The sequence below is a fragment of the Choristoneura fumiferana genome, chromosome 23 (genome assembly GCF_025370935.1).
Source record: "Choristoneura fumiferana chromosome 23, NRCan_CFum_1, whole genome shotgun sequence".
Classification (NCBI taxonomy): Eukaryota; Metazoa; Arthropoda; class Insecta; order Lepidoptera; family Tortricidae; genus Choristoneura; species Choristoneura fumiferana.
In genome coordinates, this window is record NC_133494.1 from 8,042,242 (window position 1) to 8,068,658 (window position 26,417).

At 36.1% G+C, this 26,417-nt stretch overlaps 1 protein-coding gene across 4 annotated transcripts in view; it reads left to right on the forward strand.

Annotated features, from left to right (window-relative positions):
- The window catches only part of RapGAP1 (Rap GTPase activating protein 1), a 365,817-nt gene that overhangs the window by 31,643 nt on the left and 307,757 nt on the right, over positions 1–26,417 (forward strand). The window lies entirely within an intron of this gene.

Below are 26,417 nucleotides of genomic sequence, written 5' to 3' on the forward strand. Positions count from 1 at the left end.
TTAGTTTTTGCGTCCTCATGTTTCCCATTTGAGTAGGTAAGGCACTCTACTTTTTCATGTCTGCATAGATAGTCTATATTATGCACAAAACATAAGAGTTTCTTACTACTCAATGCTATTATGTACACTTAACTAAATACATAATTACCATAATGACAGATCTATTACGATTTTCACCTTATGTTGAGACACCCTTACTATGTAAGTAAGTGAAAAAAAAAACATTTGTCAATACATTTATTTTCTCTCTGTGTACCTATTTTCTGTATCGCTTACTATTTCTGGCTTATTAAAGGGATGCGAGGCCGGCAACCCCACTTTCCGGCCGAGGCTTGTATAGTGCTTTTCTCAAACATGACATGAAATAAAATTAAAAAAAAATCAAGCTGGCGGGACGCTAGTCTGGTCGTCCTGTTGCGTGCGCGCGTCGCTCTGGCTGCTGGCGCGGCGGACAGGGGCGGTGGTGCTGGCGGTGGGCGTGCGCCGTGTCGCAGAGAGCGTGTTGAAACAAAAGACTGTCGCATAGCCGGCCAGCGGGCTGCAACGTTGTATGAAATCTCTTTGCAGGCCGCTAGAGTGACCGCGCGCACGCAGCTGAGCCGCAGCGCCTGCAGCGCGATACTTCTCGGTCTATTATTTGTAACACAACGTCAATATTTCATGTCATGTTTGAGAAAAGAGTCATTGTATTGTACAGTAAAAAGATAAAACTGTAAGCCGCCCCGGGTCATTCTACGTATGAGGCATATGTATGGCAGGGCCTTGCATGAAAAGTAGAGAAATTTCTCTCACCAGGCGTTACGAAGCGGAGGTTCATATCCATGAACTATAAAATCGCTACTAACGCTACTTATGACTACAATAACGTACGTAACGCAGAGTAACAAGAAAAGTTGGTTTTAGTTCGAGGAGAGAAATGGTACTATTTAACAGTATCTATTTAGCGACGTTTCGGAAAACGTTTTGCAAATTATCAAGCATAAGTTACTATAATAAAAAAGTTAATCTACGAGCCAAAATTGACTAAAAATCAACTTAGTAAAAAGTACACGGGGAAGGACTGGAAATTTGACAGCAGAGGCCTTATTGCCTACCACATTTGAAATCACAATCGTTTTCACCACTTCTTTCTGTCACACGGCGTAGGATGAGAGTAAAAAACCGGCTAAAAGCGTGTCGGACACGCCCAAAATAGGGTTCCGTAGCCATTACGAAAAAATTAAGCCATATTTTTCTAAGGATTTCGTATTTTATACGGAATCTTCCAAGTTTAGTTATATTTTATACCTTAGGCTGCTATTTACTCTTAAACTACTAATAATTCTCAAGCAAACTTAGTCGTTATAGTTTTACTTGTAAGTTTGATATACTTACTACCATCCTGAATTTTTTCAATTTTTTCCACCTACTGGTTTAGATTTCCGAAAGGGGAGGGGACGCCAGATTTTAATGAAAATTTGCACTTTAAAGTTGAATATTTCGCAAACAAATCACTGGATCGAAAAATCGTCTTAGCAAACCCCTAATGGTTTTAAAAGACCTATCCAACGATACCCCACTCTATACAGTTGGATGAAAAAAAAAATCACCCCCACTTCACGTCTGGGAGGTACGCTAAAAATTTTTTTTAAATTTCTTATTGTAGCATTTTTGATTATCGTTATGGTAACTTGCTGCAACTCACACTTCTTTTTAGTATCATTGAAATATTTTTCTCTCTATTATGTAGGCCGTAATAATTATGTTCCACTGCTGAGAAAAGCCCCTTTCCTCAGCCCCTCTTCCTTATCCTGGGCATGCACCTACCAATCGAGCAGAAAAGTACTCAGATCGTCCCACCATCTGCTGCCCCTTTGGCCATCCCTCGAAACTCATTCCGTAACGATTCGTGACCATTAGTCCGGCACGCGTCTGACATGTCCGGCCCAGTTCCACTTCAGCTTAGCGGTCTTGACACCCACATCGGTAATACGAGTTTTGGAGCACTGAAATAATTTTTATGACGTATAAATGATCAAATCTCAGCAGTTTCATCAATCAACAACATGCCAAGGATCATGCAGTTATTACGGTTCAGCTAGATCGATTTCAGATGAATATTACGTCTGGAACCAATAATGTAGGTTTAGTCAGCTCCGTAAATATTAAACGTGACAGTTACATAAAACGCGGATTGATTTGCCTCAAGGTTAGTAGGCAAGGGAGGTGTAAAACTGATTTTATGGTTCCGTGAGATCTACAAGAAACCTTTATAATTTCGTCATATCCGTTATGAGACTTTTAGTGGTAATAATAAGTTTTTTGGTAAAAAAAAACATTTTGAATACCGTAAACTCAGGTTTCTATAGTTCTATAGCACTTCCGTAATTGTTCGAAATGTTAAAAAGTTCGTTTGGACTATTGATGAACGCTAGGACTATTATAGAAACCTGAGTTTACGGTACAAGCTTTTTTTGCTGACTGTGCTTTTTGTCGACTTGCATTGTCACTTAAATAATTTATGTGTATAATTGATTCTTAGGTTATTAATAATTATTATTAGGTTATTATTATTTGGTTTCAGGGTACTGAAAATTAGGTGCGGTGGGTATTATATTAGATGAATTTAAACATTCGTACACCGAACAATACTGTTTATATCGTTGTTACATATTAAGGTACGTAATGAATGCGCGTGAGTTCATACGTAACCGCGGAGCACTCGCGACTGATGGTTGCCGAGGTATGCTGAGAATTCGTGGCGCGTAGGTATAATTCGCGTTCCGGCCGCGGCCGTTTGTATGAAGACGGTGTACTGCTCCTTTTTTGTACTGTGATTAGAGCCAATCCCCCTCTATAAAGCTCCCTCTATGAACACAAATATTGCCGGGAAAAATCTGAAAAAATCATAATGGTTGTAAATACGAATTAAAAAGAAAAACTATCACGGCTTAGTAAGCTTTACAAGTTGATTAGTAACAGTCGATCAAAAATTTATTATGTATTAGCATGGAACCCGCGTGGTCAGACACGCACTATAAACTCACAACAAAAATATGATAATAATTACATTCCATGCAGGTAAACCTACATCAAAAGACAATTAGAATCACAGACTGAATGAATTCTTATTAGATAGGAAATTCCAACTATTCACCGTAAATGAAAAATAAACAAATGTATTGAAAAATCCGTGGTTCTAATTCTAAATTTTACAATACCAAATAGCATAACTATTGAGAGTAATAAAACAAGGCTCAGAGATCATAAAACAATATTATTCGAGTTTACGTATCATGATTGCTGAAGGAGCTATAGATATGTACTCACTTATAATGAAGTGGGTATATTATTAACAAGAGACGGAAAGGACTTTGAACATTGTGTAATATACTATAACCACTTATATCTAATGACGGTATGTGGGGACCTAAATATGTAGTTTAGCGTGTGTGTATTTTAAGATTGGAAAAAATTATGGAAGTGACATATTATTATCTACATCTACGGTGGAAAAGAGTATGGTTTCAAAATGGGGTTTATTTGTCTTTAATGGAAACAATGTGCTAATCAAATTAAAGCTATTAAGCTATTAGCCCATTCGATATAATGCTATAACAATTTTAAGATAAAATCGGGTTTTTGATTTTTTTTTTTATTATTAAGTATCTACTTTTGGGCATATTGAGTAACTTATCGTAACTATACCTACATTGCTTAGATAAGATCATACCTATTTGTAACCCGTGCCTAAATAAAACACACACAGATGTAGGTATAAGGTGAAACAAATAGTATAAAAACTGCAGTTATAAAATAAAGGAGATTCACTGTTCACAATCCATTGATTAGTGTTAACTGGCGGTTAGGTGTGATGCCGTCTCTATTTGTTTTGTTCGAATAGACGGAAACGGCATCACATTTAACCGTCGGTTAACGCTAGTCAATGGATGGTGAAACAGCCCCTTAATCAATTCTTTTCGATTACTTATTTCACAACGGAATTTAAAACAAGGAAACAAAGGTTATTCCTTTTATAGGAACAATTCCAATCATCCCTTAAATTGAAGAAATAAAATGCGAAACTGGAGATGCCGTAAAACGTGAACTGATACTTTCAAGGGCGAGTCAACGGAGTCGGCACATTCATCACTTTTGCACTGGACACCTTCTGGGAGGACGATTTATGTCAATCCATAAATCACGAGAATAAGAGGTTAAAGGTACTCGCAACGTCTTAACTAATAGAAATGGAGCGAATGAAGGAACCTAAAGTTCGGGCACTGGAAGTAAGGAAATATGCGATTCGGGTCGGTTTTTAACCCCGATGCAAAAATTCCGTCTGTCTGTCTGTCTGAGCCATGGTAGCTCTCAAACGGATAAACCAAATTTGATGCGGGTTTTATTTACGTAAGAGCGAGTTTTTATCTATTTAAATATTTATTGATATAACCTAACCAACACAAAGTTGGAAAACCCCCGACTTTGTCACTTCAAATTTCACTATCTCAAAAACGGCTAAATCGATTTTGATGGAACATGTCTAAGAACTATCGCTAGAAAACCTGCTTTCAAATAAAAAAACCGCATTCAAATCGGTCCACCCGTTTAAGAGCTACGGTGCCACAGACAGACACATACACACACAGACACACAAACAGACATACAGACACACATAGCGGTCAAACTTATAACACCCCGTTTTTTGCGTGGGGGGTTAAAACATTTACATTACATTACAGTAATGACCAATTCGTCATGAAACTTGGACTACAATAAAATATTATGTTTTCAACACTAACAGGTAATAAACAAATTATATTGGAATAGTAGTCGCACTCAGGTGTCGATGCCAGGAGCGCGAGCTATGTTTCATTAAAATCGGTTCAGCGATTTTTGAGATACAATAGAATAGAGATATAATGATTTTAAAAGACCTTTCCATCGATACCCCGTACGTTTGGAGGTGATTTTTTTTTCAGTTAGACGGGAAAAAAAATCACCTCCAAATACAAAATACAAATATTTTATTATTGTAGATTGTGGGTACATCACAGATAGTTGTATTTTATAATCGAACCAGCAGAACCAGCCAGTTTTTGGCATACAATAGATTTTTTAAAATTAACTAGGTACCTACTTTCACTAAGTTACTACATTACAATCCAACCAATACTTGCTTAATTACCTTTTAAATGGATAATATTTAAATAGTGAAAATTGGATGTCAATTATGTATACCTACCTATCTATAAATAATTATTGCATTAATTTTGATCACTAAATTATTGGATTCTCAATTATAATTATTGTTTATCAGCCCATTATTAGCTTACATAATTTCAATTATTTTTATTTTTATCCACAAATTGATCATCAAATTCATCATCCACTTTACATCTATAGAAACTTACCCTAAAAAAGATTTTTATTTTTTATTTTTTTACCGTTTTGTCGGCATAGTTGCTACAAATACTCATATCCGTTAAAATTACAGCTTTGTAGCACTGATAGTCTCTGAAAAAAGCCGCGAACGGGTGGACAGACAGACAGACAGACATGACGAAATTATAAGGGTTTCGTTTTTTTGCCATTTTGGCTACGGAACTCTAAATATTTGTTTTCCAGTTGCTTTGAAATAAATAAAAAATTAATAGAATTAAAAATAACCCACACACGTAAGTCACACCTCACCTGTAATTGGTGTTCAATAATTTAATTGCCATACAAAGTCCATGGAATGAAAGAAGAATCCGCGTTTGTCACATAATAAATAAAGGAGAGTGCGAAATCTTATACCAATATATTAATTTCAAACATACTAACAATAGGTACCTCATACTAACAATATGTACGAAGAAGTTTTTTTTGCATATAATAAATAATAAAATCACACTGATTGACACTGTGTCCGTTAAATCGAGTTTATTGTGTCATACAATAAAATGTTAAATTTTATACAACATACATTTTTTGGTTTACTAATGTTTCGGCGAATAACGTTTGGCAATCAGTTTCATGTCGCAACTTTTCATTTCCCAACTGTTTAATATTTCTGAAACTGTAAATATTTCAGGATTTTTATAAAACTAACCTAACCTAACCTAAAGGGTTCTACACGATGACCCTGAAATATATCCTGAAATATTTACAGTTTTAGAGTTTGCGAAATGAAACAGGTTGCCAAACGTTACGTTGCGAAAAGGCAGTACTCGACATTTTTTATTTATAGGTTAGGCTAGGTTATATATTTTTTGTACATAGTCACATTTTTAAATGTTTAATGTATTGTGTTTTATTGCTTTTTATTATAAATATATTCCTTTATGAGCCTAAGTAACCTCAACAGAATACGAAAAACGTCCTGTACAATAAATACTACATACATGTCTTCAATATCGGAAATGTGAACGTTCTCTCTACGAATTATTCACTGAAGCATTAGATGTGAAAACGTATCCGTATGAAATTCTTCCTTGCGTTTATAAAATCACTGAAATGCATATCTCACGGCATACAATGGATTCGTCTTTTTTAAAGACATTTTGTATTTTAATAAATAAATACTGTAACATTCGCAGACATACTGATATAAAACGAGGCTGTATTTGCCTAGCGTTTCTGACTCTCGCCATCGCAATCGAGTGCCAGTTTTTGTATGCGCAAACTGTCATTCGATTGCGATCACGAGCATCAGAAACGTTAGGCAATACGGCCTGTGTCTGGTCATTCACGAATTTGTAATCCAAGATTAAAACACAAGAGCAATATTTACCTTGACGTTTAGACCACATTACAGTGGCCGTGGGCGGTAATGTGGTCGAAACGTCGAGGTAAAAGTATTACTCGTTTGTTTTAACGTGATAAGTCCTGTTTATGGTATTTTGACTATGAGTGAAATCACGAAAGTTTACGTTACATTATAAACCGAGCCATGGTTCTTCGTGAAGGAGTGCACCTGCGTAAAGGAGAGCTGCGAGCGCTTTTTAATAAAAGACCATGGATTAACCGAAACAGTCGCCCTAACTTCGACTAAAAATACTCAAGTAATCCGTTCATTTCCCTCATTTTATAATTTTGCTACTAAACCAAACAAAAACGCATTAAGTTCTCCAGAAAAGGGTCCTTTCCACATGTTGTATTTATTGTAAACCTAATTCTTATTTCGTCGGGGTTGTAGGAACATAAATACAATAAAAAGGATAGATACGGTAAGCCAACGCAGGCCATTCGTCTTGCCGCGATATAAATCAGGGTTCTCATGAATTAGCTCCTACTAGTCTATAAGTTTACCAGTTTTAAGCTTAGAATAGTTTTTTTTTCGGCATAGCAAAACGTTTCTATTTTTGATAACTGTAAAAAAAAAATCTAGCTGATAGCCGACAGTTCTAAGGACCAGGAGAGAGCTTTAATAAACAAGAACCTATTCTCTTTCCAGCCTTCTCCTTCATAACTAGAACGAGTTCGTTAAATACGATACAATAATTAGTGGATTAGGGGACTTTTTACGTAGGTACCTGCAACATTATCCTATTAGAAGCACTTAAGGCAAGGGCGTCATTACTTTGTTTGCCAATTCTTTCGTATTCAACCACTAGAAAAGGAACTTGTCCTGTTAATTTAGCAATACGTGATATTGATATCGTTGATGTTACATGGGCATAAGTAGTAGGTAGGTAAGTCCAGGTAACTGTCATTTACGTAAAATAAAAATATAGTCCAGTTCACTCTCAGCCCTATTAGACAAACTAATAGTAGATTAAAGGTCAACCAGATTTTGTGCTACGTCATAACTGTCTTTCACTTGGGAATCGTCATGACTCATCAAAGGGCGTCTTAGTCATTTTAATCCGCTTAGTATTTTAGGTTGAACGTGAAACTCGTTATGAAAACTCAAGGTTTCGGGCATAGTGTAGAAAATCGAGTGTAATTTCACTACAAGGATAGTGGTAATGATAGTAGGAAAACCGACAAATTTTACAGGGTAACATTATAAGGATTGTTCCGTACAACGCATACGTACTCGTACATCAAATAACAATTCTTCGAGCCCAATTTGAATACGACGACCCTACACCTTTAGGTTTCGAACTAGCAATGGCGTTTACTACAATGTTGTACAATCTTGACCCTATATCTAAAGCTATAAGAGTGTTATGTTTGGTACGAGTACAAGGTGTTTTGTGTATTCTTAAGGTCAAAAGTTGAACTTGCTGACTCATAAACGGGCAGTCTATCACCGTCTGGCCGGATTACAGGCGTAAGTGGAGGCGAAGGAAATTTTCTTGAAAATCTAGCCAATCATCACTTGACCTGACTTAAATGAGATCTCCCGTATGGGCTTTAGGAAGGCTTTCGATTTGATTGACCGGATTAACGCAAACCCAACGGATTCCCTTAGGTTCTAATTTAACTCACTAATTTCATTAATTTATGGCACTATTATTATGCAGTACGGTATCTGTAACACTAATACTTAAAGCACAATCCATTTCAATTCTGATTCGGAGATTGGTAAAATTTTGGCTTTGAGATACCATAATAAATCAACTATAAGTTTTATTTGTTAAGTGAAACCAGATCTCGACCATTAATAGTAGATTGTACAACAAGAGCATAAAACGAGCTATTTTGCCCGAGACGTTCATATAGCGACCTGAGCCCGTACGGCGAGGGTGGATAGACACGTCGAGGGGAAAATGGGTTTAATGCTCGAGTTTAACACTGCCTTTCACTGCGATTGAAAGGAAATTAAATAGCAACAGTGGAAACAATTTATTCACTTACTAGGTACTTTTTATTTTCATGCATTGCTATACCGGGTGTGACCTGTAATACGAGCAAAAATTAAAACATAGATCGTCCTCAATTGTTCAGCGACTTTTCAGAATAATGGAGTCTTTCAATTTTCAATTTTTCATACAAATTAAATACTGCTATCAATGTACGCCATCCTAGAACATAACTGACGTCGCACGTCACGCTACAAACTGCAAATATTGGAGAATTTCGCTTTACATTGCTTCTTTGAATAAATTTAAAAGTGTAATAAAAATTTAAAAACTAATTATTTTTAAAAAGTCGCTGAACTAATGTTGTTCAGCTTAAGGAGTATATGATCTATGTTTTAATTTTTTGCTCATATTACATATATACGCGGTATAATTATAATTTTTTTAATTACATTGATTTATTTTGATTGATTTGATCGATTTTTAGTTTTATGTAAAATAAGGATTGTTAAAAAAATGTGTAGAAACTTTTTTGTTTGTGACTGATTAGCTTAGTCTTAGACGAAGATTTTACTTTATGCACTAGAGCATAAAAAATATTTTATGTCGCCTAGATTCAGCATAAATACCAACTTTACGAGTATGAGAAGTGAAATAGTTATTTGTGTCACAAGGGAGCATAATGGTGTATTTACGGCGAGGGCGTAAATTGAATCCAGAATGTAGCGAAGGATTCTACAATAGAATCCTGAGCGTAATGAGGGATTCAAGTGTTAACGCCCAAGATGAAAATAATTTTGCTCCCGAGTGGCTCATACAACTTTTCACACCGAGCATTAATAAACTTGAAAAAAATAATTCTTAATATTATTAAAGAACAACCAGCATAGAAAATGGCGTGGCTTTACAATTATCAACTTCAAAAAATAGCATTTGCAATAAAACACTTAGAAAAGCCTTGAACAGAAAAGTTGCACTTTGCTCCCTCTCGTCAGGGAGGAAAAGTTACTTTTCTGAAGGAATAACTTACCCTTTACAATAGGTACGTCTGTAAACAGGTTCATAGTCCATCCATGCTCAGTTTTAGAATAGGATAGACCCATCTCTTGCCACGGATGTTTTTAAAGGCGACCAAAGGACTTGGTGTAAAAATGGGCAGCAGTGATGTCTATTGCCAACTATGAATTTCTGACTCCAGCACTAAAATCCACCAAACCAAACTAAAACCAGCAATAAAAAAGCTTATTCTTTAACCGAAAATACAAACTGAAATATAGATGCATAGAAAAACCAGAAAAATAAGACCAGTGCTGGGAATCGAAGCCAGGTCCTCGGCATTCTGTGCCAGGTGCTATACCACTATACCACCAGTGGACAGTGATACAGACACGAATTTCTCCTATGCACCACATATCTCAGCTTGTTTATTTTTCTTATTTAGTCACTCATCGAGAAACTTTCAGCACCCCATTGGAACTAACCGCTCACCCGGACAAGAGATGTCGTTATTAAGAAATCAATTAAGTTTTTTTTTTGGAATCTTTTTGTACTTATTTAAAAAAAAAAACAATTTTACTTATTCTTTAATTTAAATAAGAGACAATTGTCGGTAGAGTATCTTCCACTCATACCTCCTTTGAGCCATCGTCTTGACCTCTTTATACGACGCGACGCTGACTTTCTTCCTTATACTCGTATCTGATCGATCTCTTCGTCTCTTCCCCTCGTCATTTCCGTCCAGAATTGTTTTGAAGAAGCTGCCGAGTAAAACTATTGTATTTTTCACCTATGATGAGTTCTGTGACACTTGAAAATTTTCCGAATTACGCATACTATGCTCGCAAAATATTTTTTTAAATAATTTCTATTTTAAAGCAAAATAATAATAAAAATGTAAAACTGTACTTTTTAAAAGTATAAAGCAATATCAGTGTCCATTAAATAGACTCCATCGAATACGATAGAAAAATATTTATTTTTTATAATGTCGCAATGTGTGAAACGGAACAGAGTAGTGACGTGACACAACAATATCGGCAATTGCCGCGGTTCATTATTCAATAACAATGAACACTAAGATAATTTAAATTTTTAAACAAAACTTGCCAGATTCTGTAAACGCGGCTCTTTGGAACACGGCCGCAGCCATTTTGTGCCAGTGCTTGTCAGTATCACTGTCAGTACGAGTGCGTCTGCCTTGTAAACTAGTTGAGTTTCCGTTTCATTTTCTTTGGATTGTTTTTTGTTTTTGTTAATTTCTGTTATTATTGTTGTTGACTTTTGTTACTGTTTCTCGTTAAGTTTGTTGTTGTATTTTGGCAAAATGCCGAAACGGTCTTAATAGATCATTTTGAACTCCCGGAGTCGGGAGGTTGTAATTCGTTTGAGGGGTTATTTCGAGCGAGAACGAAGGTGGCCCGGTGGGCGGAAAACTGGAAAAATATTTTTTTGAAAATATAATGCAACTTCTTCAAAAACAGGCACTAATAAATCTTAGAAAAATCGATAGTTCACTCGATAAATGGTACATCTCTAATAACGTCAAACTCGAAACGTCACAGAACTCATCATAGGTGAAAAATATTATAATAAAAAATAAAAATAAATGTTCTTCTTAATTTTTTTCTTCTTTTTCTTAACGAGTTTCAGAAAGTCTTCATAATGGTTAATTACTGACCTTCAACCAACGGTCGCGATCACTCTGTCAACTAACTTAGAAGGGATTAAGTACATATTTAAGAAAGTGAAATTTATTCAATTTACAAAAGGATAACTATATCCACGATAAACCACATACACAGCGCAGGTTATGTTATTATGCATTACAGGATGTATATTTAGATTAATACAAAAATATAAACGTCACGTATTTAACTTATGACGTTGGGTTAAAATCCACAAGCTTATTGCATAAAAATGCAGACTAAAATTTTAAAAAAAGAACTAAAGATAATTAATATCTCAATCTACAATCTACGAATAATAAACCCCGCATTCATTTCACGTCTGGCTCAACGGATGTGCTGACCTTATTTAACTCTTACTTAACTATTGTTATATATACCCCTTTATAAAATAAACGGACAACAATTTTCCAATTGCATCCATAAATACGGCTATTTACGGTTGAAAATTAAAAAGCGAGATGGTGTTTTACGACCAATACTTTTAAACAAGGCACTGACATAAGTCAATTCTGCGTCTGAGCCAAATTAATTAGTAACCAGCATTTAATTGATGTTGGACGGTGTAGAAATAATAGGGAATGAAATGGTTCATTATACATACATACTAGTGATTGAGATTGTTAATAAGTTGACATGACGAAAGTTGAAAGGTATAGCAAGCGGTAGAACATAACATAAATTATAGTGATAATGATAACAAACGTCACAATAAATATTTATAGTTCCGGAAAACTTACCAAGGCACCTCTATCTTTCCGTCCGCTTATGACATGGCTGTATTTTTTAACCGGTAAACGCTCGCAGACCCTTAAATTCTTCGCAAGTAGTTAAACCATATCGACGCAATAGCAACATGTGACAAAATAATAGAAACTGAATTTTTCCAGTGTGTCTTGCTTGACTAATTCTTATATTTATGAGAAAATCATTTTAGTACATATTAATATTTATGTACAAAGTAGCCGACTGAACTCCGTCATTTAAAGTCTCTGAGCGTGTCTTCTTAATAATTCTTAGTTAACCTAAAATAGCTAACTCGTGATGACTGAAACGTGTTTAATAGTACATTGTGTCTTAAGGGCGGTAAATAAGGAATTAGGAACGAGAGTCTATTAGAAGCCCTAAGTCGAAGACTGAGGGCTTTAATGAGTCGATGTTCATAATTCTAGTACCGCCCGGGCGACATACAATGTTTTTCATCACATTTGCGAGTAAAATTTAATATTTCTAAAAGAAAAAATATAATTGTTCCAAATATTGGCGATACTTTAGGCTGCGCTCTTGGCAGCGCCGCCCTCCCCCTGCCTCAGCATGTGCCTGAGCCGCGTGTGCATGTGGTCCTGCTGCTACGCCATGCGCAGCTGCGCGCGCAGCACCATCAGTACGGGCGATGACTCATTTACCGACCTTGGGCATCATGACAAGAAAATTAGTACGGGCAATGACTCATTTACCGACCTTGGGCTTCATGACAACAAAATTTGTACGCGCAATGACTTATTTACCGACCACGGGTTTCATGACAAGCACATTAAGGTCGAGGGTTTTATTTGGGGGGTTGCAATCAAGGTAGCCACTGTTTACGAGCAAGTGTGATGAAAAACGTAAAATGGAATGGAACATGTGGCAATTTAATACATAGCGTAAGGCCTCTTGTACACACACGGTTGTTCAACCGTACGGCGTGTTAGCCGTAAACGTGTACAAGCCATGACACGGCAAAATCACGCGATGCCGTGGCGCCACCGTGCACGTCTACAAGCTTTCATAGTGATCCATACAACACTGACGACCGTGCCTACACGCGGCGAATTAACCGTAGATTTTCACGGCTATAAACCGTGTGTGTACAAGAGGCCTAAATATTAACCTAGACTAGAAACTAGAGTAGCTAAGCTTGAGCAAAATAACCTACTATTTAAACGTTGCAACTATAGTTTAAAATATACAAAATTGCAAATTAAAGGAAGCCTCTTTGTACTCTCGACGCTCATTATTTCCGCTAGCTATTAAAATATTTGAATTAAATTAAATTTCAATTTCGTTACTACGCTTGTCTCGACCGAGTTATTTGCACGTGGCCAAGTGAACCGAATTTTCGACAACAGTTCAAATTAATTAAGGTCACGTTAACGACTTCTGTTCGGGATAAATTATACTTATTTATGCTAAAATATTTTCATCACACTTGCTCGTAAACAGTGTCGTAACATGCATGCTACCTTGGTTGCAACCCCCCAAATAAAACCCTCGACCTTAATGTGCTTGTCATGAAATCCGTGGTCGATAAATGAGTCATTGCCCGTACTAATTTTGTTGTCATGAAGCCCAAGGCCGGTAAATGAGTGTGATACTGCATGGCGTGCTGCTCGTGCTGGTGTGCAGGAGCGCGGCGCGCGCACGTCGGGCGCATGGTCAGGCTGGGGAGGGCGGCGCGGAGGCTGGCGCTGCCAAGAGCGTAGTCAGCGGTATCGGCAATTTTTGAAAAAAATATTAGTTTTTCTTTTACAAATATACAATTTTACTTGCAAATGTGATGAAAAACGTTGCATGTCGCACGGGCGGTACTAGAATTACGAACATCGACTCATTAAAGCCCTCAGTCTTCGACTTCGGGCTTCTAATAGGCTCTCGTTCGTAATTCCTTGTTTACCGCCCTTAAGACACAATGTACTATTACAACACAACGTTTTAAACTATCACGGTCATTACTAATTCTACGATTAAATTCGGCCCCTCTAAAATCATGGCACGCGGAATAAAACCCGAACTTAAATCATTAAAAAAAAATAACAAATAATTGAACCGACTACAAAAACCATGAAAATAATTTTGTAGGTACCAGTCTGAAGTCGGTGCCTCAGCACGAGCCAGCAGGAGTGGACATATTCGTCTACCTCACCTACGCACTATATATTGGGCTTCAATCACTCCTGCAGGCTCGTGTTTAGGCACCGACTTCAGACTGGTTGACAAATATTTATGTGGTTTTTGTAGTCGGTTAATTTTTTGTTACAATTTTTTTTTCACGGTTTTTAGTTTAAATAATCAAAGATACAATAGTTTAATATCAACTGCTCGTCAACTTTTACGAAATATTGCTTTTTCCGATGTAGCGATGTTCATTATTGAGGAGTCCTGGTGCTTCACCACCCGTTCCATTTCACCATATGCATTACGAGGAGCATAAATTGCTTAGCAACTGTGTTAAAGTAATCGAAATTCAACCCGTAAAATACTTGTTATTGAGTAGTAACTCCGATGGTCAACTGTGGTCTTCATCATCAGTTCCACTTCACCAAAATAATGATTTTCAAGACCAAATGCACGAGTTACTACTAAATATATCCAATTTACCATAGGTGTCCCTACAATATTTGAAGAGTTCCCTCGATTTCCTTAAGATTCCATCATCAGATCCTGATTTGGTGCTTATGGGACCTATTTGAAAGCATTTCATACGAAAGAAAAAAAAATAGTTTCAAATCGATCCATTAGTTGCCTCCAAACAGCAGTGCCTGTGCTGCGTGCACACCTTTTCTATTCGTATTGACCAGATATTTGACCCTAAAAACAATAGCATTAAGTGTAAATAAGTGTAAAAAACGGACAACATTATACAAAACTTGTTGAATATCATGGCAATTCGCATGCCCCCTCCTGGGAAATCATCCAAAGGGGCGTTTGGATTTAGTTCAGGAATTCTCTTATGGAATTGACATATTAGGTACTAAAGCTGTTTGTGAACTTGATATGCGATTATAAAAGTTTACGTTATGGTTGGTGATTTATAAACAATGTTCTCTCCAGAGGTTGAGATCAGATTGAATGGTAATGCAAAAGTCATAACACGTATGTTTATATTCCGGTGATAAATATGGCAGAAATATTTCAAATTCCATTGTCCGTATTTTACAAAAGGTCTCGGAAATGTATTTAAATTGTTGTTACTGGGTAGTGATGATTATGTACCTACTTATACTTTGTTGTCCTATCCTTTAGTATAATTCGTACTCGTAAATTTGCCTGCAAAGTTTAAAATATCAGCAATGGTGTGACAGCCAAAGAAGCCTTATCCCCTATACAGTTTTGAGGACTTCCTTCCCGTCCATTACCTCTATGTTTCCCAATATGCATTGTATGGGATTATCGACAGGAGGATTTGTTAAAAATTTATTATTAGTTTATTATACTTTTATCAGGATAACCTCTCGATATCTTGTACAAATACACTAGCCAAACTGTAAATCATTCCATATTAAAGAAGACACATAAATCAAAGTCAATATTGGCATCGTACCGACTTGCTTAAAAAATAAATGCAAAAGATATGTTACTCCGCTTACAAGGCTGTAGGCAAAGGCATAGAGCTATTTATCTTCGTCCTGACACATCAGAAAGGCTTTAGGAGAAGCCATAGTAACGAATCCTTTTTAAATTCAGATCTACAAGACGTAATACTTATACCTAATTACACAAAGTTATTATAAAATACCTATCCGTCTGGCATCAGCACAGCATGTCCGAGTATACTCGCTTTCGTATGCTATACTTACTTATAATAACTAAAACATGATAGGGCAGGTAGATTTTTCAGGAAGTGTATTTGTTTTATTTTAGAAAAAAAAAAGTATTACTCATGATAGAGCTGAATGATTCAGATTACCCTTCGTTTCTGTCGTATTTTGGTAGATTTACCAGGTGTGGATGAATATACTGAAAACCTGAGATATTCCAACTAATTACTTTTATTTTATGTGAGTGTAAAATACTTAATCAAAGTGTGTTTAACTATATTAAGTCTACTTCAAGTTAAATTAAGGTATTTGTTACGTATTTAGGTATAAATACCTTACCTATTTACTTATAAATACCTTAACTGTTTCAAGAGATAGTTAATATGTTTTGCTAAGTCATTAAATCTACTTCATTTGTAACTCTAAATGGCCTAAGTATCTGAAGTGGACTAGGCATTGCCGCGGCGTATTTCATTTATACTTTTTGACTTGGCACAGTAGTTATAATTAAAGGCATTGAAAAGGTAATACAACCAAAATGACGGCAAAACTTTGCTCTGGGAATATTGACATGACCACTTATTAGAAAACTTCTAAATTAAAAATTAGTTGATAATCTCTTATTTCCCACAAGCCACGCTAGTCATAAAGCTAATACATCAGGTCAAGTGTGGATACAGAGCAGTGCTGATCCAAATGGTCGTATGTCTACAACAAGTTTGAAGCACATACGTCCTTTTGTTTTATCAAGATAGCGCGGGTCGTTGACCGGTCTCGAGTCAGATGTCAGCGCGTCGCCCGCTACTGAAGCACTGCACCCTTTCGACACTGCGGCATGGGGTAGTGATGTACATGGTATCGATAGTTTTATGAAACTATGACTATATGATTGACATCGACAGTTGTGGTCAAGTAGGATCCATTCTTGTTTATTTATTTTTAACATACCACATAATATATACCAGCTGATTATGGTGACGAACGATTATTTTCACGAAACGTAATAATAATGACAAAGCTAAGACAGTAACTGTGTTAGGTACTACAAAAACTAAAGAAATCGTTCAATTAACATTTATGAAAAATGACATTTTTGCATGAAAAACTGTCATTTAAGCACATCATAGAGGTCTTTAAGTTTTGTGTCAAAATCATAGCATTTGCCATCGCATACTAAAAGAGCAGAAACTGTAAGAATTGACACACATTATATTATTTTGTAGGTATTTATTACATAGATTAAAAATACTTTTTTATATATTAGAGCCGGCAAACAGGTATGCAATTCACCTTATCGTGATGGTGCGTAGTCTTTTAAGGACTTTTGTTAGCTTCAAAAATGCAGTTTCGTAACATCACCTACCTATAAGTGATTGATATTGAAAAGGTAGATACGTTAAAATTTTAATGATATTACAAAGGATTCAATTAAATATGAATATTATTCTTAGACAGATCGATGAAAAGATAATTTTTATATTTATCCATCAAAACAGTTGTAAAGTGCTCATAACGTGAAACGACAACATTACTGTAAATGCTTTCAGAAGCTGCTATAAACGAGAGCGTTAGTAAAACAACTTTCTTTATAAATACGCTCTGCCACCTATTACGCCGGGATTATCGTAGCCTAATGCCACGAGCCGGTCATTATCGATGTCGATAAAATTAAAGTCTACCCTAAAAGGCCACCTTGTTTCATCTCGTGCTATAAATGACCAGATTGTAGCTGAACGACTACTTTGTTCTGTTGATATTGCCTGCTTTATGGATTACACAGACACAGCAAAACCACTCCGTAGGACGCGGAAGGATATTAGACATTCCACTCGTTAAGAGACTTAGCTTGTTTTTGCACTGTTTTATAGGCTGTTTGAAAGGTAGTTATGGTAAAGATAACGACAGTTTAATCCGTTTAAATGATTCAACTCAGCATAAATTTATTTTACTATCGATTCGGGTCAACACTGCGTCATAATTCAATTTTCAATAGGTGGTTTTAGAACCATTGCAGTTTTACGGTCACTGTCGGTTTACAATTTACTGCTCTATAATTGTTTAGAGCATTCCTAATCTAAACAAACGTTTTTCGCTGTTCTATCTACACAGACAGTGGGAACTGAAAAATAAAGTATAGTATTGTTTTTATATAAAAAGAAACCGTTCCCGTCTTTGTCGAGTTTAATAAAAGAGAATGCCCTCAGGAAGTGAAAATTCTTCTAAGTCAATATTTACATAACTTCATCTGAATATTATTATTAGATGCAAGAGAGGTTGAGGCCAATTTGGAGCAGAAAACCGCGCCTAGAATTGCTTTTTCCGATGAGATAAAACTTGTTTCTACTGCGGCTCTAGAAATCGTCGTCGTCTCTCTGAGGAAATACGAAATATTCGTATTAGCCCCTGGACAGAACTTAAACACCAACTGCAATTTGAATGAAAGACCTGGATTGCAGTTGGTGTCTAAGTTTAGTTTAATCAAACAGCTTGTTAGATAGAATGTTCGGTGATTGACGTTTGAAAAACGCATAAACATGAGTGTACATGTTTAGACGACCGTATGGCCAAGTGGTTAGAGAACCTGACTACGAAGCTTAAGGTCCCGGATTTGATTCCCGGTCGGGGCAGATAGTTGTATGAATAATACGAATATTTGTTCTCGGGTCTTGTAAGTTTAATATGTATTTAAGTATATAAGTATGTTTATCCGTTGCCTAGTAAATATCCATAGTACAAGCTTGCTTAGTTTGCGACTAGGTCAATTGGTGTCAAGTGTCCCATGATATTTATTTATTTACATGTTGAAATAATCTACAAGAGGTAATTTCGGAGCAGTGAAACTAATCAGCATACAAGGGTTAGGTAGAGACTTTATTACCACCTGCTATGGTACTGACATACTACATCTTTCGCTTCCTCAACACTCATTAGTCTTTTCATATGAGCTCGCAGGTTTCGGGTACTCCTGAGTTGACCTTTCTTTAGGACGCCCTCCATCTGATCGTGGGATTTTCTTGTTAAACTAATCAATATATACAATAATTTGTATAACAAACATATGTATACCGGCAGTAATAAGATCTATGTATATATTTTCAGAATTTCGTGGTAACCTTGATTGCTCCTTGCGATATCTCTCTCTACAATTTAATGCTGCTTAAGTATCTATCGAATTTATGACAAAGAGGTTAATATTAGGACGAAATGTCTTCTAATTATAGATTACCTCACAGATTACGTACTAATTTACCAAGTGGCTGCACATCGGCCCAATTTGGACGTTCTGGGGCCCACGGGACTGAACGACGTTACCTGAGGGATTTGTGCGCTCCCAGTTTCAATCATACGGCTTTTGCTTACATTAAGTGTGAACGTGACTTTATATTGAGCAGGTTGAAATTTACCTTTGACATTAATGATGATGTTTAACATCTTATATGACTTGAATCTCCCTTGGTATGGATATGCAGTTTGGATGGCATTGTAAGTACAGTTATCAAAAAGTCTACTAAAAAATCTTAAAGTAGTACACCGAATTAGCCCGAAACATGTCGAGCTATACTCGATTTAAGACGTGAGTTATCTGGTACAATATCATTTATGCACACCAATGTTGGCAACCGCGACCGGTGACGCGGACGCGACACACGACTGCGACCGGGTCCGCTGATCAACTAACTGCACTGCAGTGCCACATAGATTATGATGCATTGACGGATGCAAGCGGCTGCGTCGTCGCGCGACTAAGTACATGCTATACCTAGTCAAAATTACGAAGACGCGTAATTTTGACAAAATTAGACATTACTGACATTGTAATAAGAACCACGGCACGCGTCATCATGAATGACTCTACCTATAAGTGCAGTAGGTCACAGTCGTGGGTCGCGGTCGCATGCCGCGATCGCCAATATCGGAGTGATTCATTTGCATTGAAAATGTTTTTTTTTTACAAAAACTTACTACAGTTATTTTTATGTATTTGCCTAATTACTCGTGCAACGCACAGAATAATGATTATTTTCTTTATTTTATTCTATTGAAGTTATAAAAATAATACAGACTCTGCTGTCTTTTGCGGGAGAGATCTGTTAGAAGGATGCTGAACTTGTAAGGAGCTCATTCGAAGTTAGATGATTTGGTTAATGGAAGGAATTGTTAGTGGGTCAATTTTTATTGTATTGCTAAATTACAATTCTATTACCTACATCATTTAATTGCAAAGAATGAAGAACATTTTAACATTATTTTTTTAGGATAGTTTAGTACAAAAATTATTGTAATGTATAGGAATGTTTAGTATAAGTACTTCAATTGTACCTTTTCTATTATGCGTTTGTTTAAATAAAATTTATACTCCCACATAATGTTTAATACAGAATTTTTTTAATAAAGTAAATACCTAGTCTAAGAAACGATCATTCGTGATATTTGTGACTTGGCAGTAACTAAGCTAAGTAAAACTTAAACGACCTAGTATCTAGTTATCTCGTGGTTGGTCATTAAAAGTTAATGGGTTCGACAAAAAAGAAGTATTCCCCGAGTGTGCAAATGAGAGTTCATTACGATATCTACTCGTACCTAATAGACAATAACGACTACACTTCTACACGAAAGCAAAAAACCTTTGAAGATAATAATATTTTACTATCTTCAAACCCAAAATTATACGAGTAGGTTTGCCAGTATCAACAGTAAATACTAATTAAAGAATTAAAAAACAGCTCTACACATTACCGAACTTTAATAAAAGTCAAGTATAAAACAATTCTTACGAACTTAAGAGTACCTAAATCACATATTGCTCTCATTCATTGATTATAGTTGGCCATGGATCTAAATTATCCAAATGAATAAAATTACTATTATTCTCAAACTCTTTGAAGTGTCGGTGTGACGCAATGCTGACTATAGAATGTTTAGTCAAGCCACCGATTGATTGGATCCCGAGACGTTCACAAACGTCCACTAGGATCCACTCAGCTCTAAGTACCCTCGAGGCCTGTCTATAATCTCCATCACTATACCTACAGTTACTATCCAAATACTTCCCTTTCAAATTAATGTCCTTGGACATTGTTACAAGGTGGAGATTGCGTTGAAGATAGGTTTGGTAATCGAGAAGTGTTCTGGAAGCATTGGAATTTTGGGTCGGTGTTAAATAGTTAGGTTAGGTTAGGTTAGGTCTATCTTGTGTGTAAATTATATCGTAGAAAAAACTATGAGATCTAACTCTACGTGCCCGTATAAAAATTATATTGAACTGTGTGAGAAGTACCTAAAGTATTAGAAGAAAAAAAGAAAAAACACTTATTTGTGACATTATTATACAAAATACTTAATAGAAAACAAAAAAAAATACGCAACACGGTCACAATTTACTTATAAGCGATACATCGCTTACAAGTCAGGTGAGAATTTCAAGTGAAAATAGTGTGATAACTAGTCACATAAATAATGTACTATTTAGTTTCATGATGATGATAATAATGAGTGACTCAGAAGTAATAAGAACAAAGTTGGGTGCCTACCTACCTAATTTATAACCAAAAATCACCCAGATCTAATAAACTAAAAACAAATAAATAAATAATAAACTGCTTTTTCTTACACTTACGAGTAATAAAAGAGTATTTTTGTTTTTGGATATTAACTTGAGTAAGCTTCGTTCTTACTTAAACTCTATTTTATTATATTTGTATTATATTTTCTTTATACAGTCTGACTTGAACTTTAAATGGATTTACTGCCAGAAAAATGCACTTTGCGTGTTTAATGAAATAACAATTTCATAATTCATTTACGCTTCTCGGTTACCTAATTGTAAGTTTAACTTAGATGTATTTTCGCAAGTAAATTACTGTACAATATCTTATTTTAACGTTCTTACAGTTCAGCCAGCTGTTTTACAATAAAGTACAATACAATGTCTCTTTATAGTATACCAAAATATTAAGTGATACAGAAAACAGGTAGTGAAAATTACAAGGTAAGCTATAGGTGGCCTTAACGCTACGGAGCGAGTTTAAGTATGTTTCACAAGAAAAACACCACTGCTTCTTAAATAATTACATCAAAGAAAACTTCGTCTCACACGCTGTCAGATTTTCGGGAAAAGTCTCACATTATAATGACGTAACAATAAATCCACGCCAACCTCTTTTCGGCCTTCAGTAGTCTAATGAGATTCCTTCCACTTTTATTAGATTACGCCTCCGAAGTTGTCAGAATTGAAAAATTTGCAAGTGAGGTAATATTGTTATGGCGGAATATGATATTCGAGGACGCAAATTTGTGACGCATAAAGTAAGAGACAAATTTTCATTTTTGATTCAAATCAAATTATGTTACCGACGTCTATGACACCCTCACAAATGCCATTTAGATATTTGTCACATAAAATAACAAAAACTTACCTTGTAGTGATTAAGGCTCTTACTATATGTAAGTACCTAGTTATATGGAATGAGTTTAAATGCCATGTTGGACATACTCGTAAGCATAACATACTATAAATCCCACTATCCTACTAATTCCTACTTAATCCATACTTATTATTATAAATGCGAAATTGCGTGTGTTTGTGTGTATGTTTGTCCATCTTTCACGTCGAAACGGAGCGACGGATCGTCATGATTTTTGGCATATAGATAGTTTATGGGCCAGGCACAAAGGCTACTTTTATCCCGAGGGAACAGCGCGCGATAACCGAATTCCACGCGGGCGAAGCCGCGGGCAAAAGCTAGTTATATTATAAATGAGAAAGTTTGTGAAGATCTTTGGATGTTCTGATATTTTATACTCAATCACGTCTAAAGCGCTGAACCGATTTAGATGAAATTCGGTAACATACAGATAGTTTGAGTCCCCAGAAAGGACACAGGATAGTTTTTATCCCAGAAAATTGCATAGTTTCCGCGGGGTAGCTATAAACAAATACTACTACGCGAACGGAGTCGCGCGTAACCGCACACGGCGGCCACGCCGTACAAAATACGCGTTCTTGAATCTACATAGGTACGACGACGTCTGTACACGCGTCAATGTGTGCGTAAGACACACAGGGTTGACTATCGCAGCAAAACCCTAATAAGTGCTACCAATGACATATATATAATAGGTGTGGCTTAGATAGTGCAAATCAATGTAATCGATAATCTTACCTATTTATTTAAACCGAATTAAAATGTGTCTGTATGTGTATTTAAGCATTATTATTTTCAATTACAATAGATATACGACTACAACTTAAACTACAAACTTAAACGAATTGTTGGGTAGGTAGGTATGTCATGTATTAATCGCGATCATTTCAGAAATCATTATTTATTTAGAAAAAGGAAGTAGGTAGGGTACCGTTACCATTTCGCAAAATTGCTCCCGAACTTACTGTCGTGCGGCCAACATATATCGCGTTGCGCACCCGACTGCTTTCCTGCGGTTTTCCTGCAATCTGCGCTTGAGGGGTGGGGTAACTCGTACCGGTGCTAGTACTATTATATATTCTGTGGTAGCTGTTAGTCTTATCTAATTTTAATTTTTTTTTTCAGATATGTCAATGGCTATTTAATTCGGTACCTACCATTGACATATATTCTACGTCAGTACATATAAACCGATGGTACCTACCTACTTACATAAAATGACATGAGTACAAAATATGTTTCTTCAGTTAAATTGCAAAACAAACGTACCGATCCTACAAAATCCATACTTATATTATACTTAAATGCGAAAGTGTGTGTGTTTGTTGTTTGTTTGTTTGTTTATACTCTTTATTGTACAAAAAGGAAAAACAAAAAGGTTACATAAGTAAAAGTAAAGTGTTAAGTACAAAGGCGGACTTATCCCTGCAGGGATCTCTGCCAGTCAACCTTTGAGTGGTAGAGGAGAAATCAAAAAACAAGGATCGACAAATAGAGCAAAACATTGGAATAAATATAAATGCATATATGTAAACCTCAACTACCAAACTATATACAATAAAATACATAAATACACACATTTACATACAATACATAAATAACACAAGTATAAAGGATAATTACTTACTAAATAATCAAGGAACTATAGTGTGAGCCACATCTTCTTCAATGTCTCCCTGAACGAGTATTGGCTCTGTGCACGACATCAGCGCCACCTAGCGTCCGCAACTTTTTTGGCTCTGATGCTCTGACGTTTTGAAATTTCATCGCGATATAGTGACAAAAATCAAAGCTATAACGTATTAATTTATAATACAAAATTACTGTGATACCGTGATTTCGGTGGACAAAAGGTTTTGAGTTCATTTTTGGTCATTAAATTAAATTAGGTAAGTAAAATGTAATCAAAAAGTGTGTTTTATTTTCGTTATGTCATGGTTTCTTTACTTCATGTACTTTTACTGTAAAACGAAAAGATAAAGCTATCTTATTGGTTTCTTTGAATAATAGTAAAATTATTTAATTGTTCGTATATTTAATTGTTCTCATAAATCAAATATCGTTTTCAGATCAAAATGAGTATCGGAAGACCGGTTTTGTGAGTATCACTCATTATAAAATTTCAACCACAAACTGTTTCATAAGGAAAATTGTTGCTGGACATGTCCGAGGTGTACAGGAATTAAGAACAAAACAGATCTATTACTAAAATTAGGTAGTTAAAGTCTATACAAATTGCTTTGTTAATGACAGATTCATATGAGTATGACAGATGACAGAGCCAGAACCATTTCTACTTTTGGCCACCATGAGCGCTGCGATAGATTTCATCACCCCCACCTAGTACTTCGCACCCTCCCAATACGGAGGAAGATTGTCGGACGGTGATCGGCAACCGATTCCACAACCTAGTCGCATGCACAGAAAAGGATTTGGAGTAGATCTTGGATGAGGTAGAAGGAGATGCTAGAAGGAGATTGGCGCTTGACCGCAAACGATGTTGGCTGCCTTCAGCTAAGTAGCTGAATCGCATGTGTTTGTATGTTAGTCCGTCTTTCACGTCAAAATGGAGCGACGGATCGACGTGACTTTTGGTATCGAAATAGTTTATGAGCCAGAGATAGATAGGCTACTTTTTATCCCGGAAAAATACACAGTTCCCGAGAGAACCGCGCGCGATAACCGAATTACAAAAGCTAGTACAGCCATAAAATTCCTTTGTGTGTTCTTCCGAGAGACTCGTACTTAATGGAGGCTACAAAATTTAATTTTCACACTCAGATGCCCCCTACTTGAAAATTAATATCCAGAAAAGCAATGAAAACGTTGAGTTCACGCCGAGCGGAAATTTAATTAGAACTAGGCAATTGTTTGTGTAAGTAACTCAAAATTAGCCTCTTGATTGCAAACTATTTGCAAAATGTAATAAATCAGGTTTGTGCGTTTGATGCGAGCTTCTCTTGTTACTATGTATATTGTTTTGGTTAGTAATACTTGATAGGCTTTTATTCCAATCACACTTACAAAATACGAACTATTTAGGTCACTTTATACCTCTTGTTTATCAAAAAGTAAGAACTATTATTCGGAAAACTATTCTGCAAACAGCTCATACCATTTTCATATTACTTTTCAGAAAGGCATCAGTTTTACCTTTGAAAGAGATCGACTATTGATAGAAATAAATCGATAAACAGGGCGTAAAAATTAAATGAAGGAAATTAGAAAAAATATACAATGTTCAGATAACCCGAAAGTTGCGAGGAACATTTTTTAATTAATAAAAAACCTTTTTAGATCTTTTGCACCATGACCGGCAAAGGACTTATGCTAAACAAAGTTCTGGGTATTTCTTCTGCGCATAACGTTGTTGAAAAGGGAATCCCATAAACAAACTCAACCTTATTGTATCCCTTGAGGGAAGCTTTGACGGAACCGCACTATATTACTCAGGGCCGCTAGTGACCAGTAAAGTAAACTTTGTTCACACGTGCCTTTAAGCGTGTCTTATGTGTATAGATTCCATTATCATCACCACCACCCGGAAGACGTCTACTGTAGATCAAATGCCTCCCCCTTAAAACGCCACAATGAACACTCGCCTCTTGCATAACCGGTTGCCCGCAACCCTCGCTATGTCACGCTTAGTCTTCCGGCGCGTGGTCGCCGCTCAAGGATGTTTCTCCCCCATCGGTTCTGTTCTTCGAGCGATGTAGTCCGCCCATTGCCGCTTCAATTTGCATATTACGGTCACGTTACGACGCAGTCATACTTCGATGTTAAAGAAGTAGTAATTTAGCGACTTCTATTTTCACATTTCACATTTTCTATGCAGTCTTAACGCGATATGTACTTATTTTACGATCTAGACATTCTATTAGTGAACTCTTACAGTGATATTTGTATTTTCTTTCAGGTAAACTTCAGAAGTTCGATTATTCTGCCAAGGAAGTCTTCAAAAGACGGTAAAAAAGTAATTGCTACAATTAGTGTTCACACAAAGGGAAATAATTTGCATGAGCCATTTTCCATTGTTCGGAAAATTTATTATAAACGGTGAAAAACTATTTCACTTCT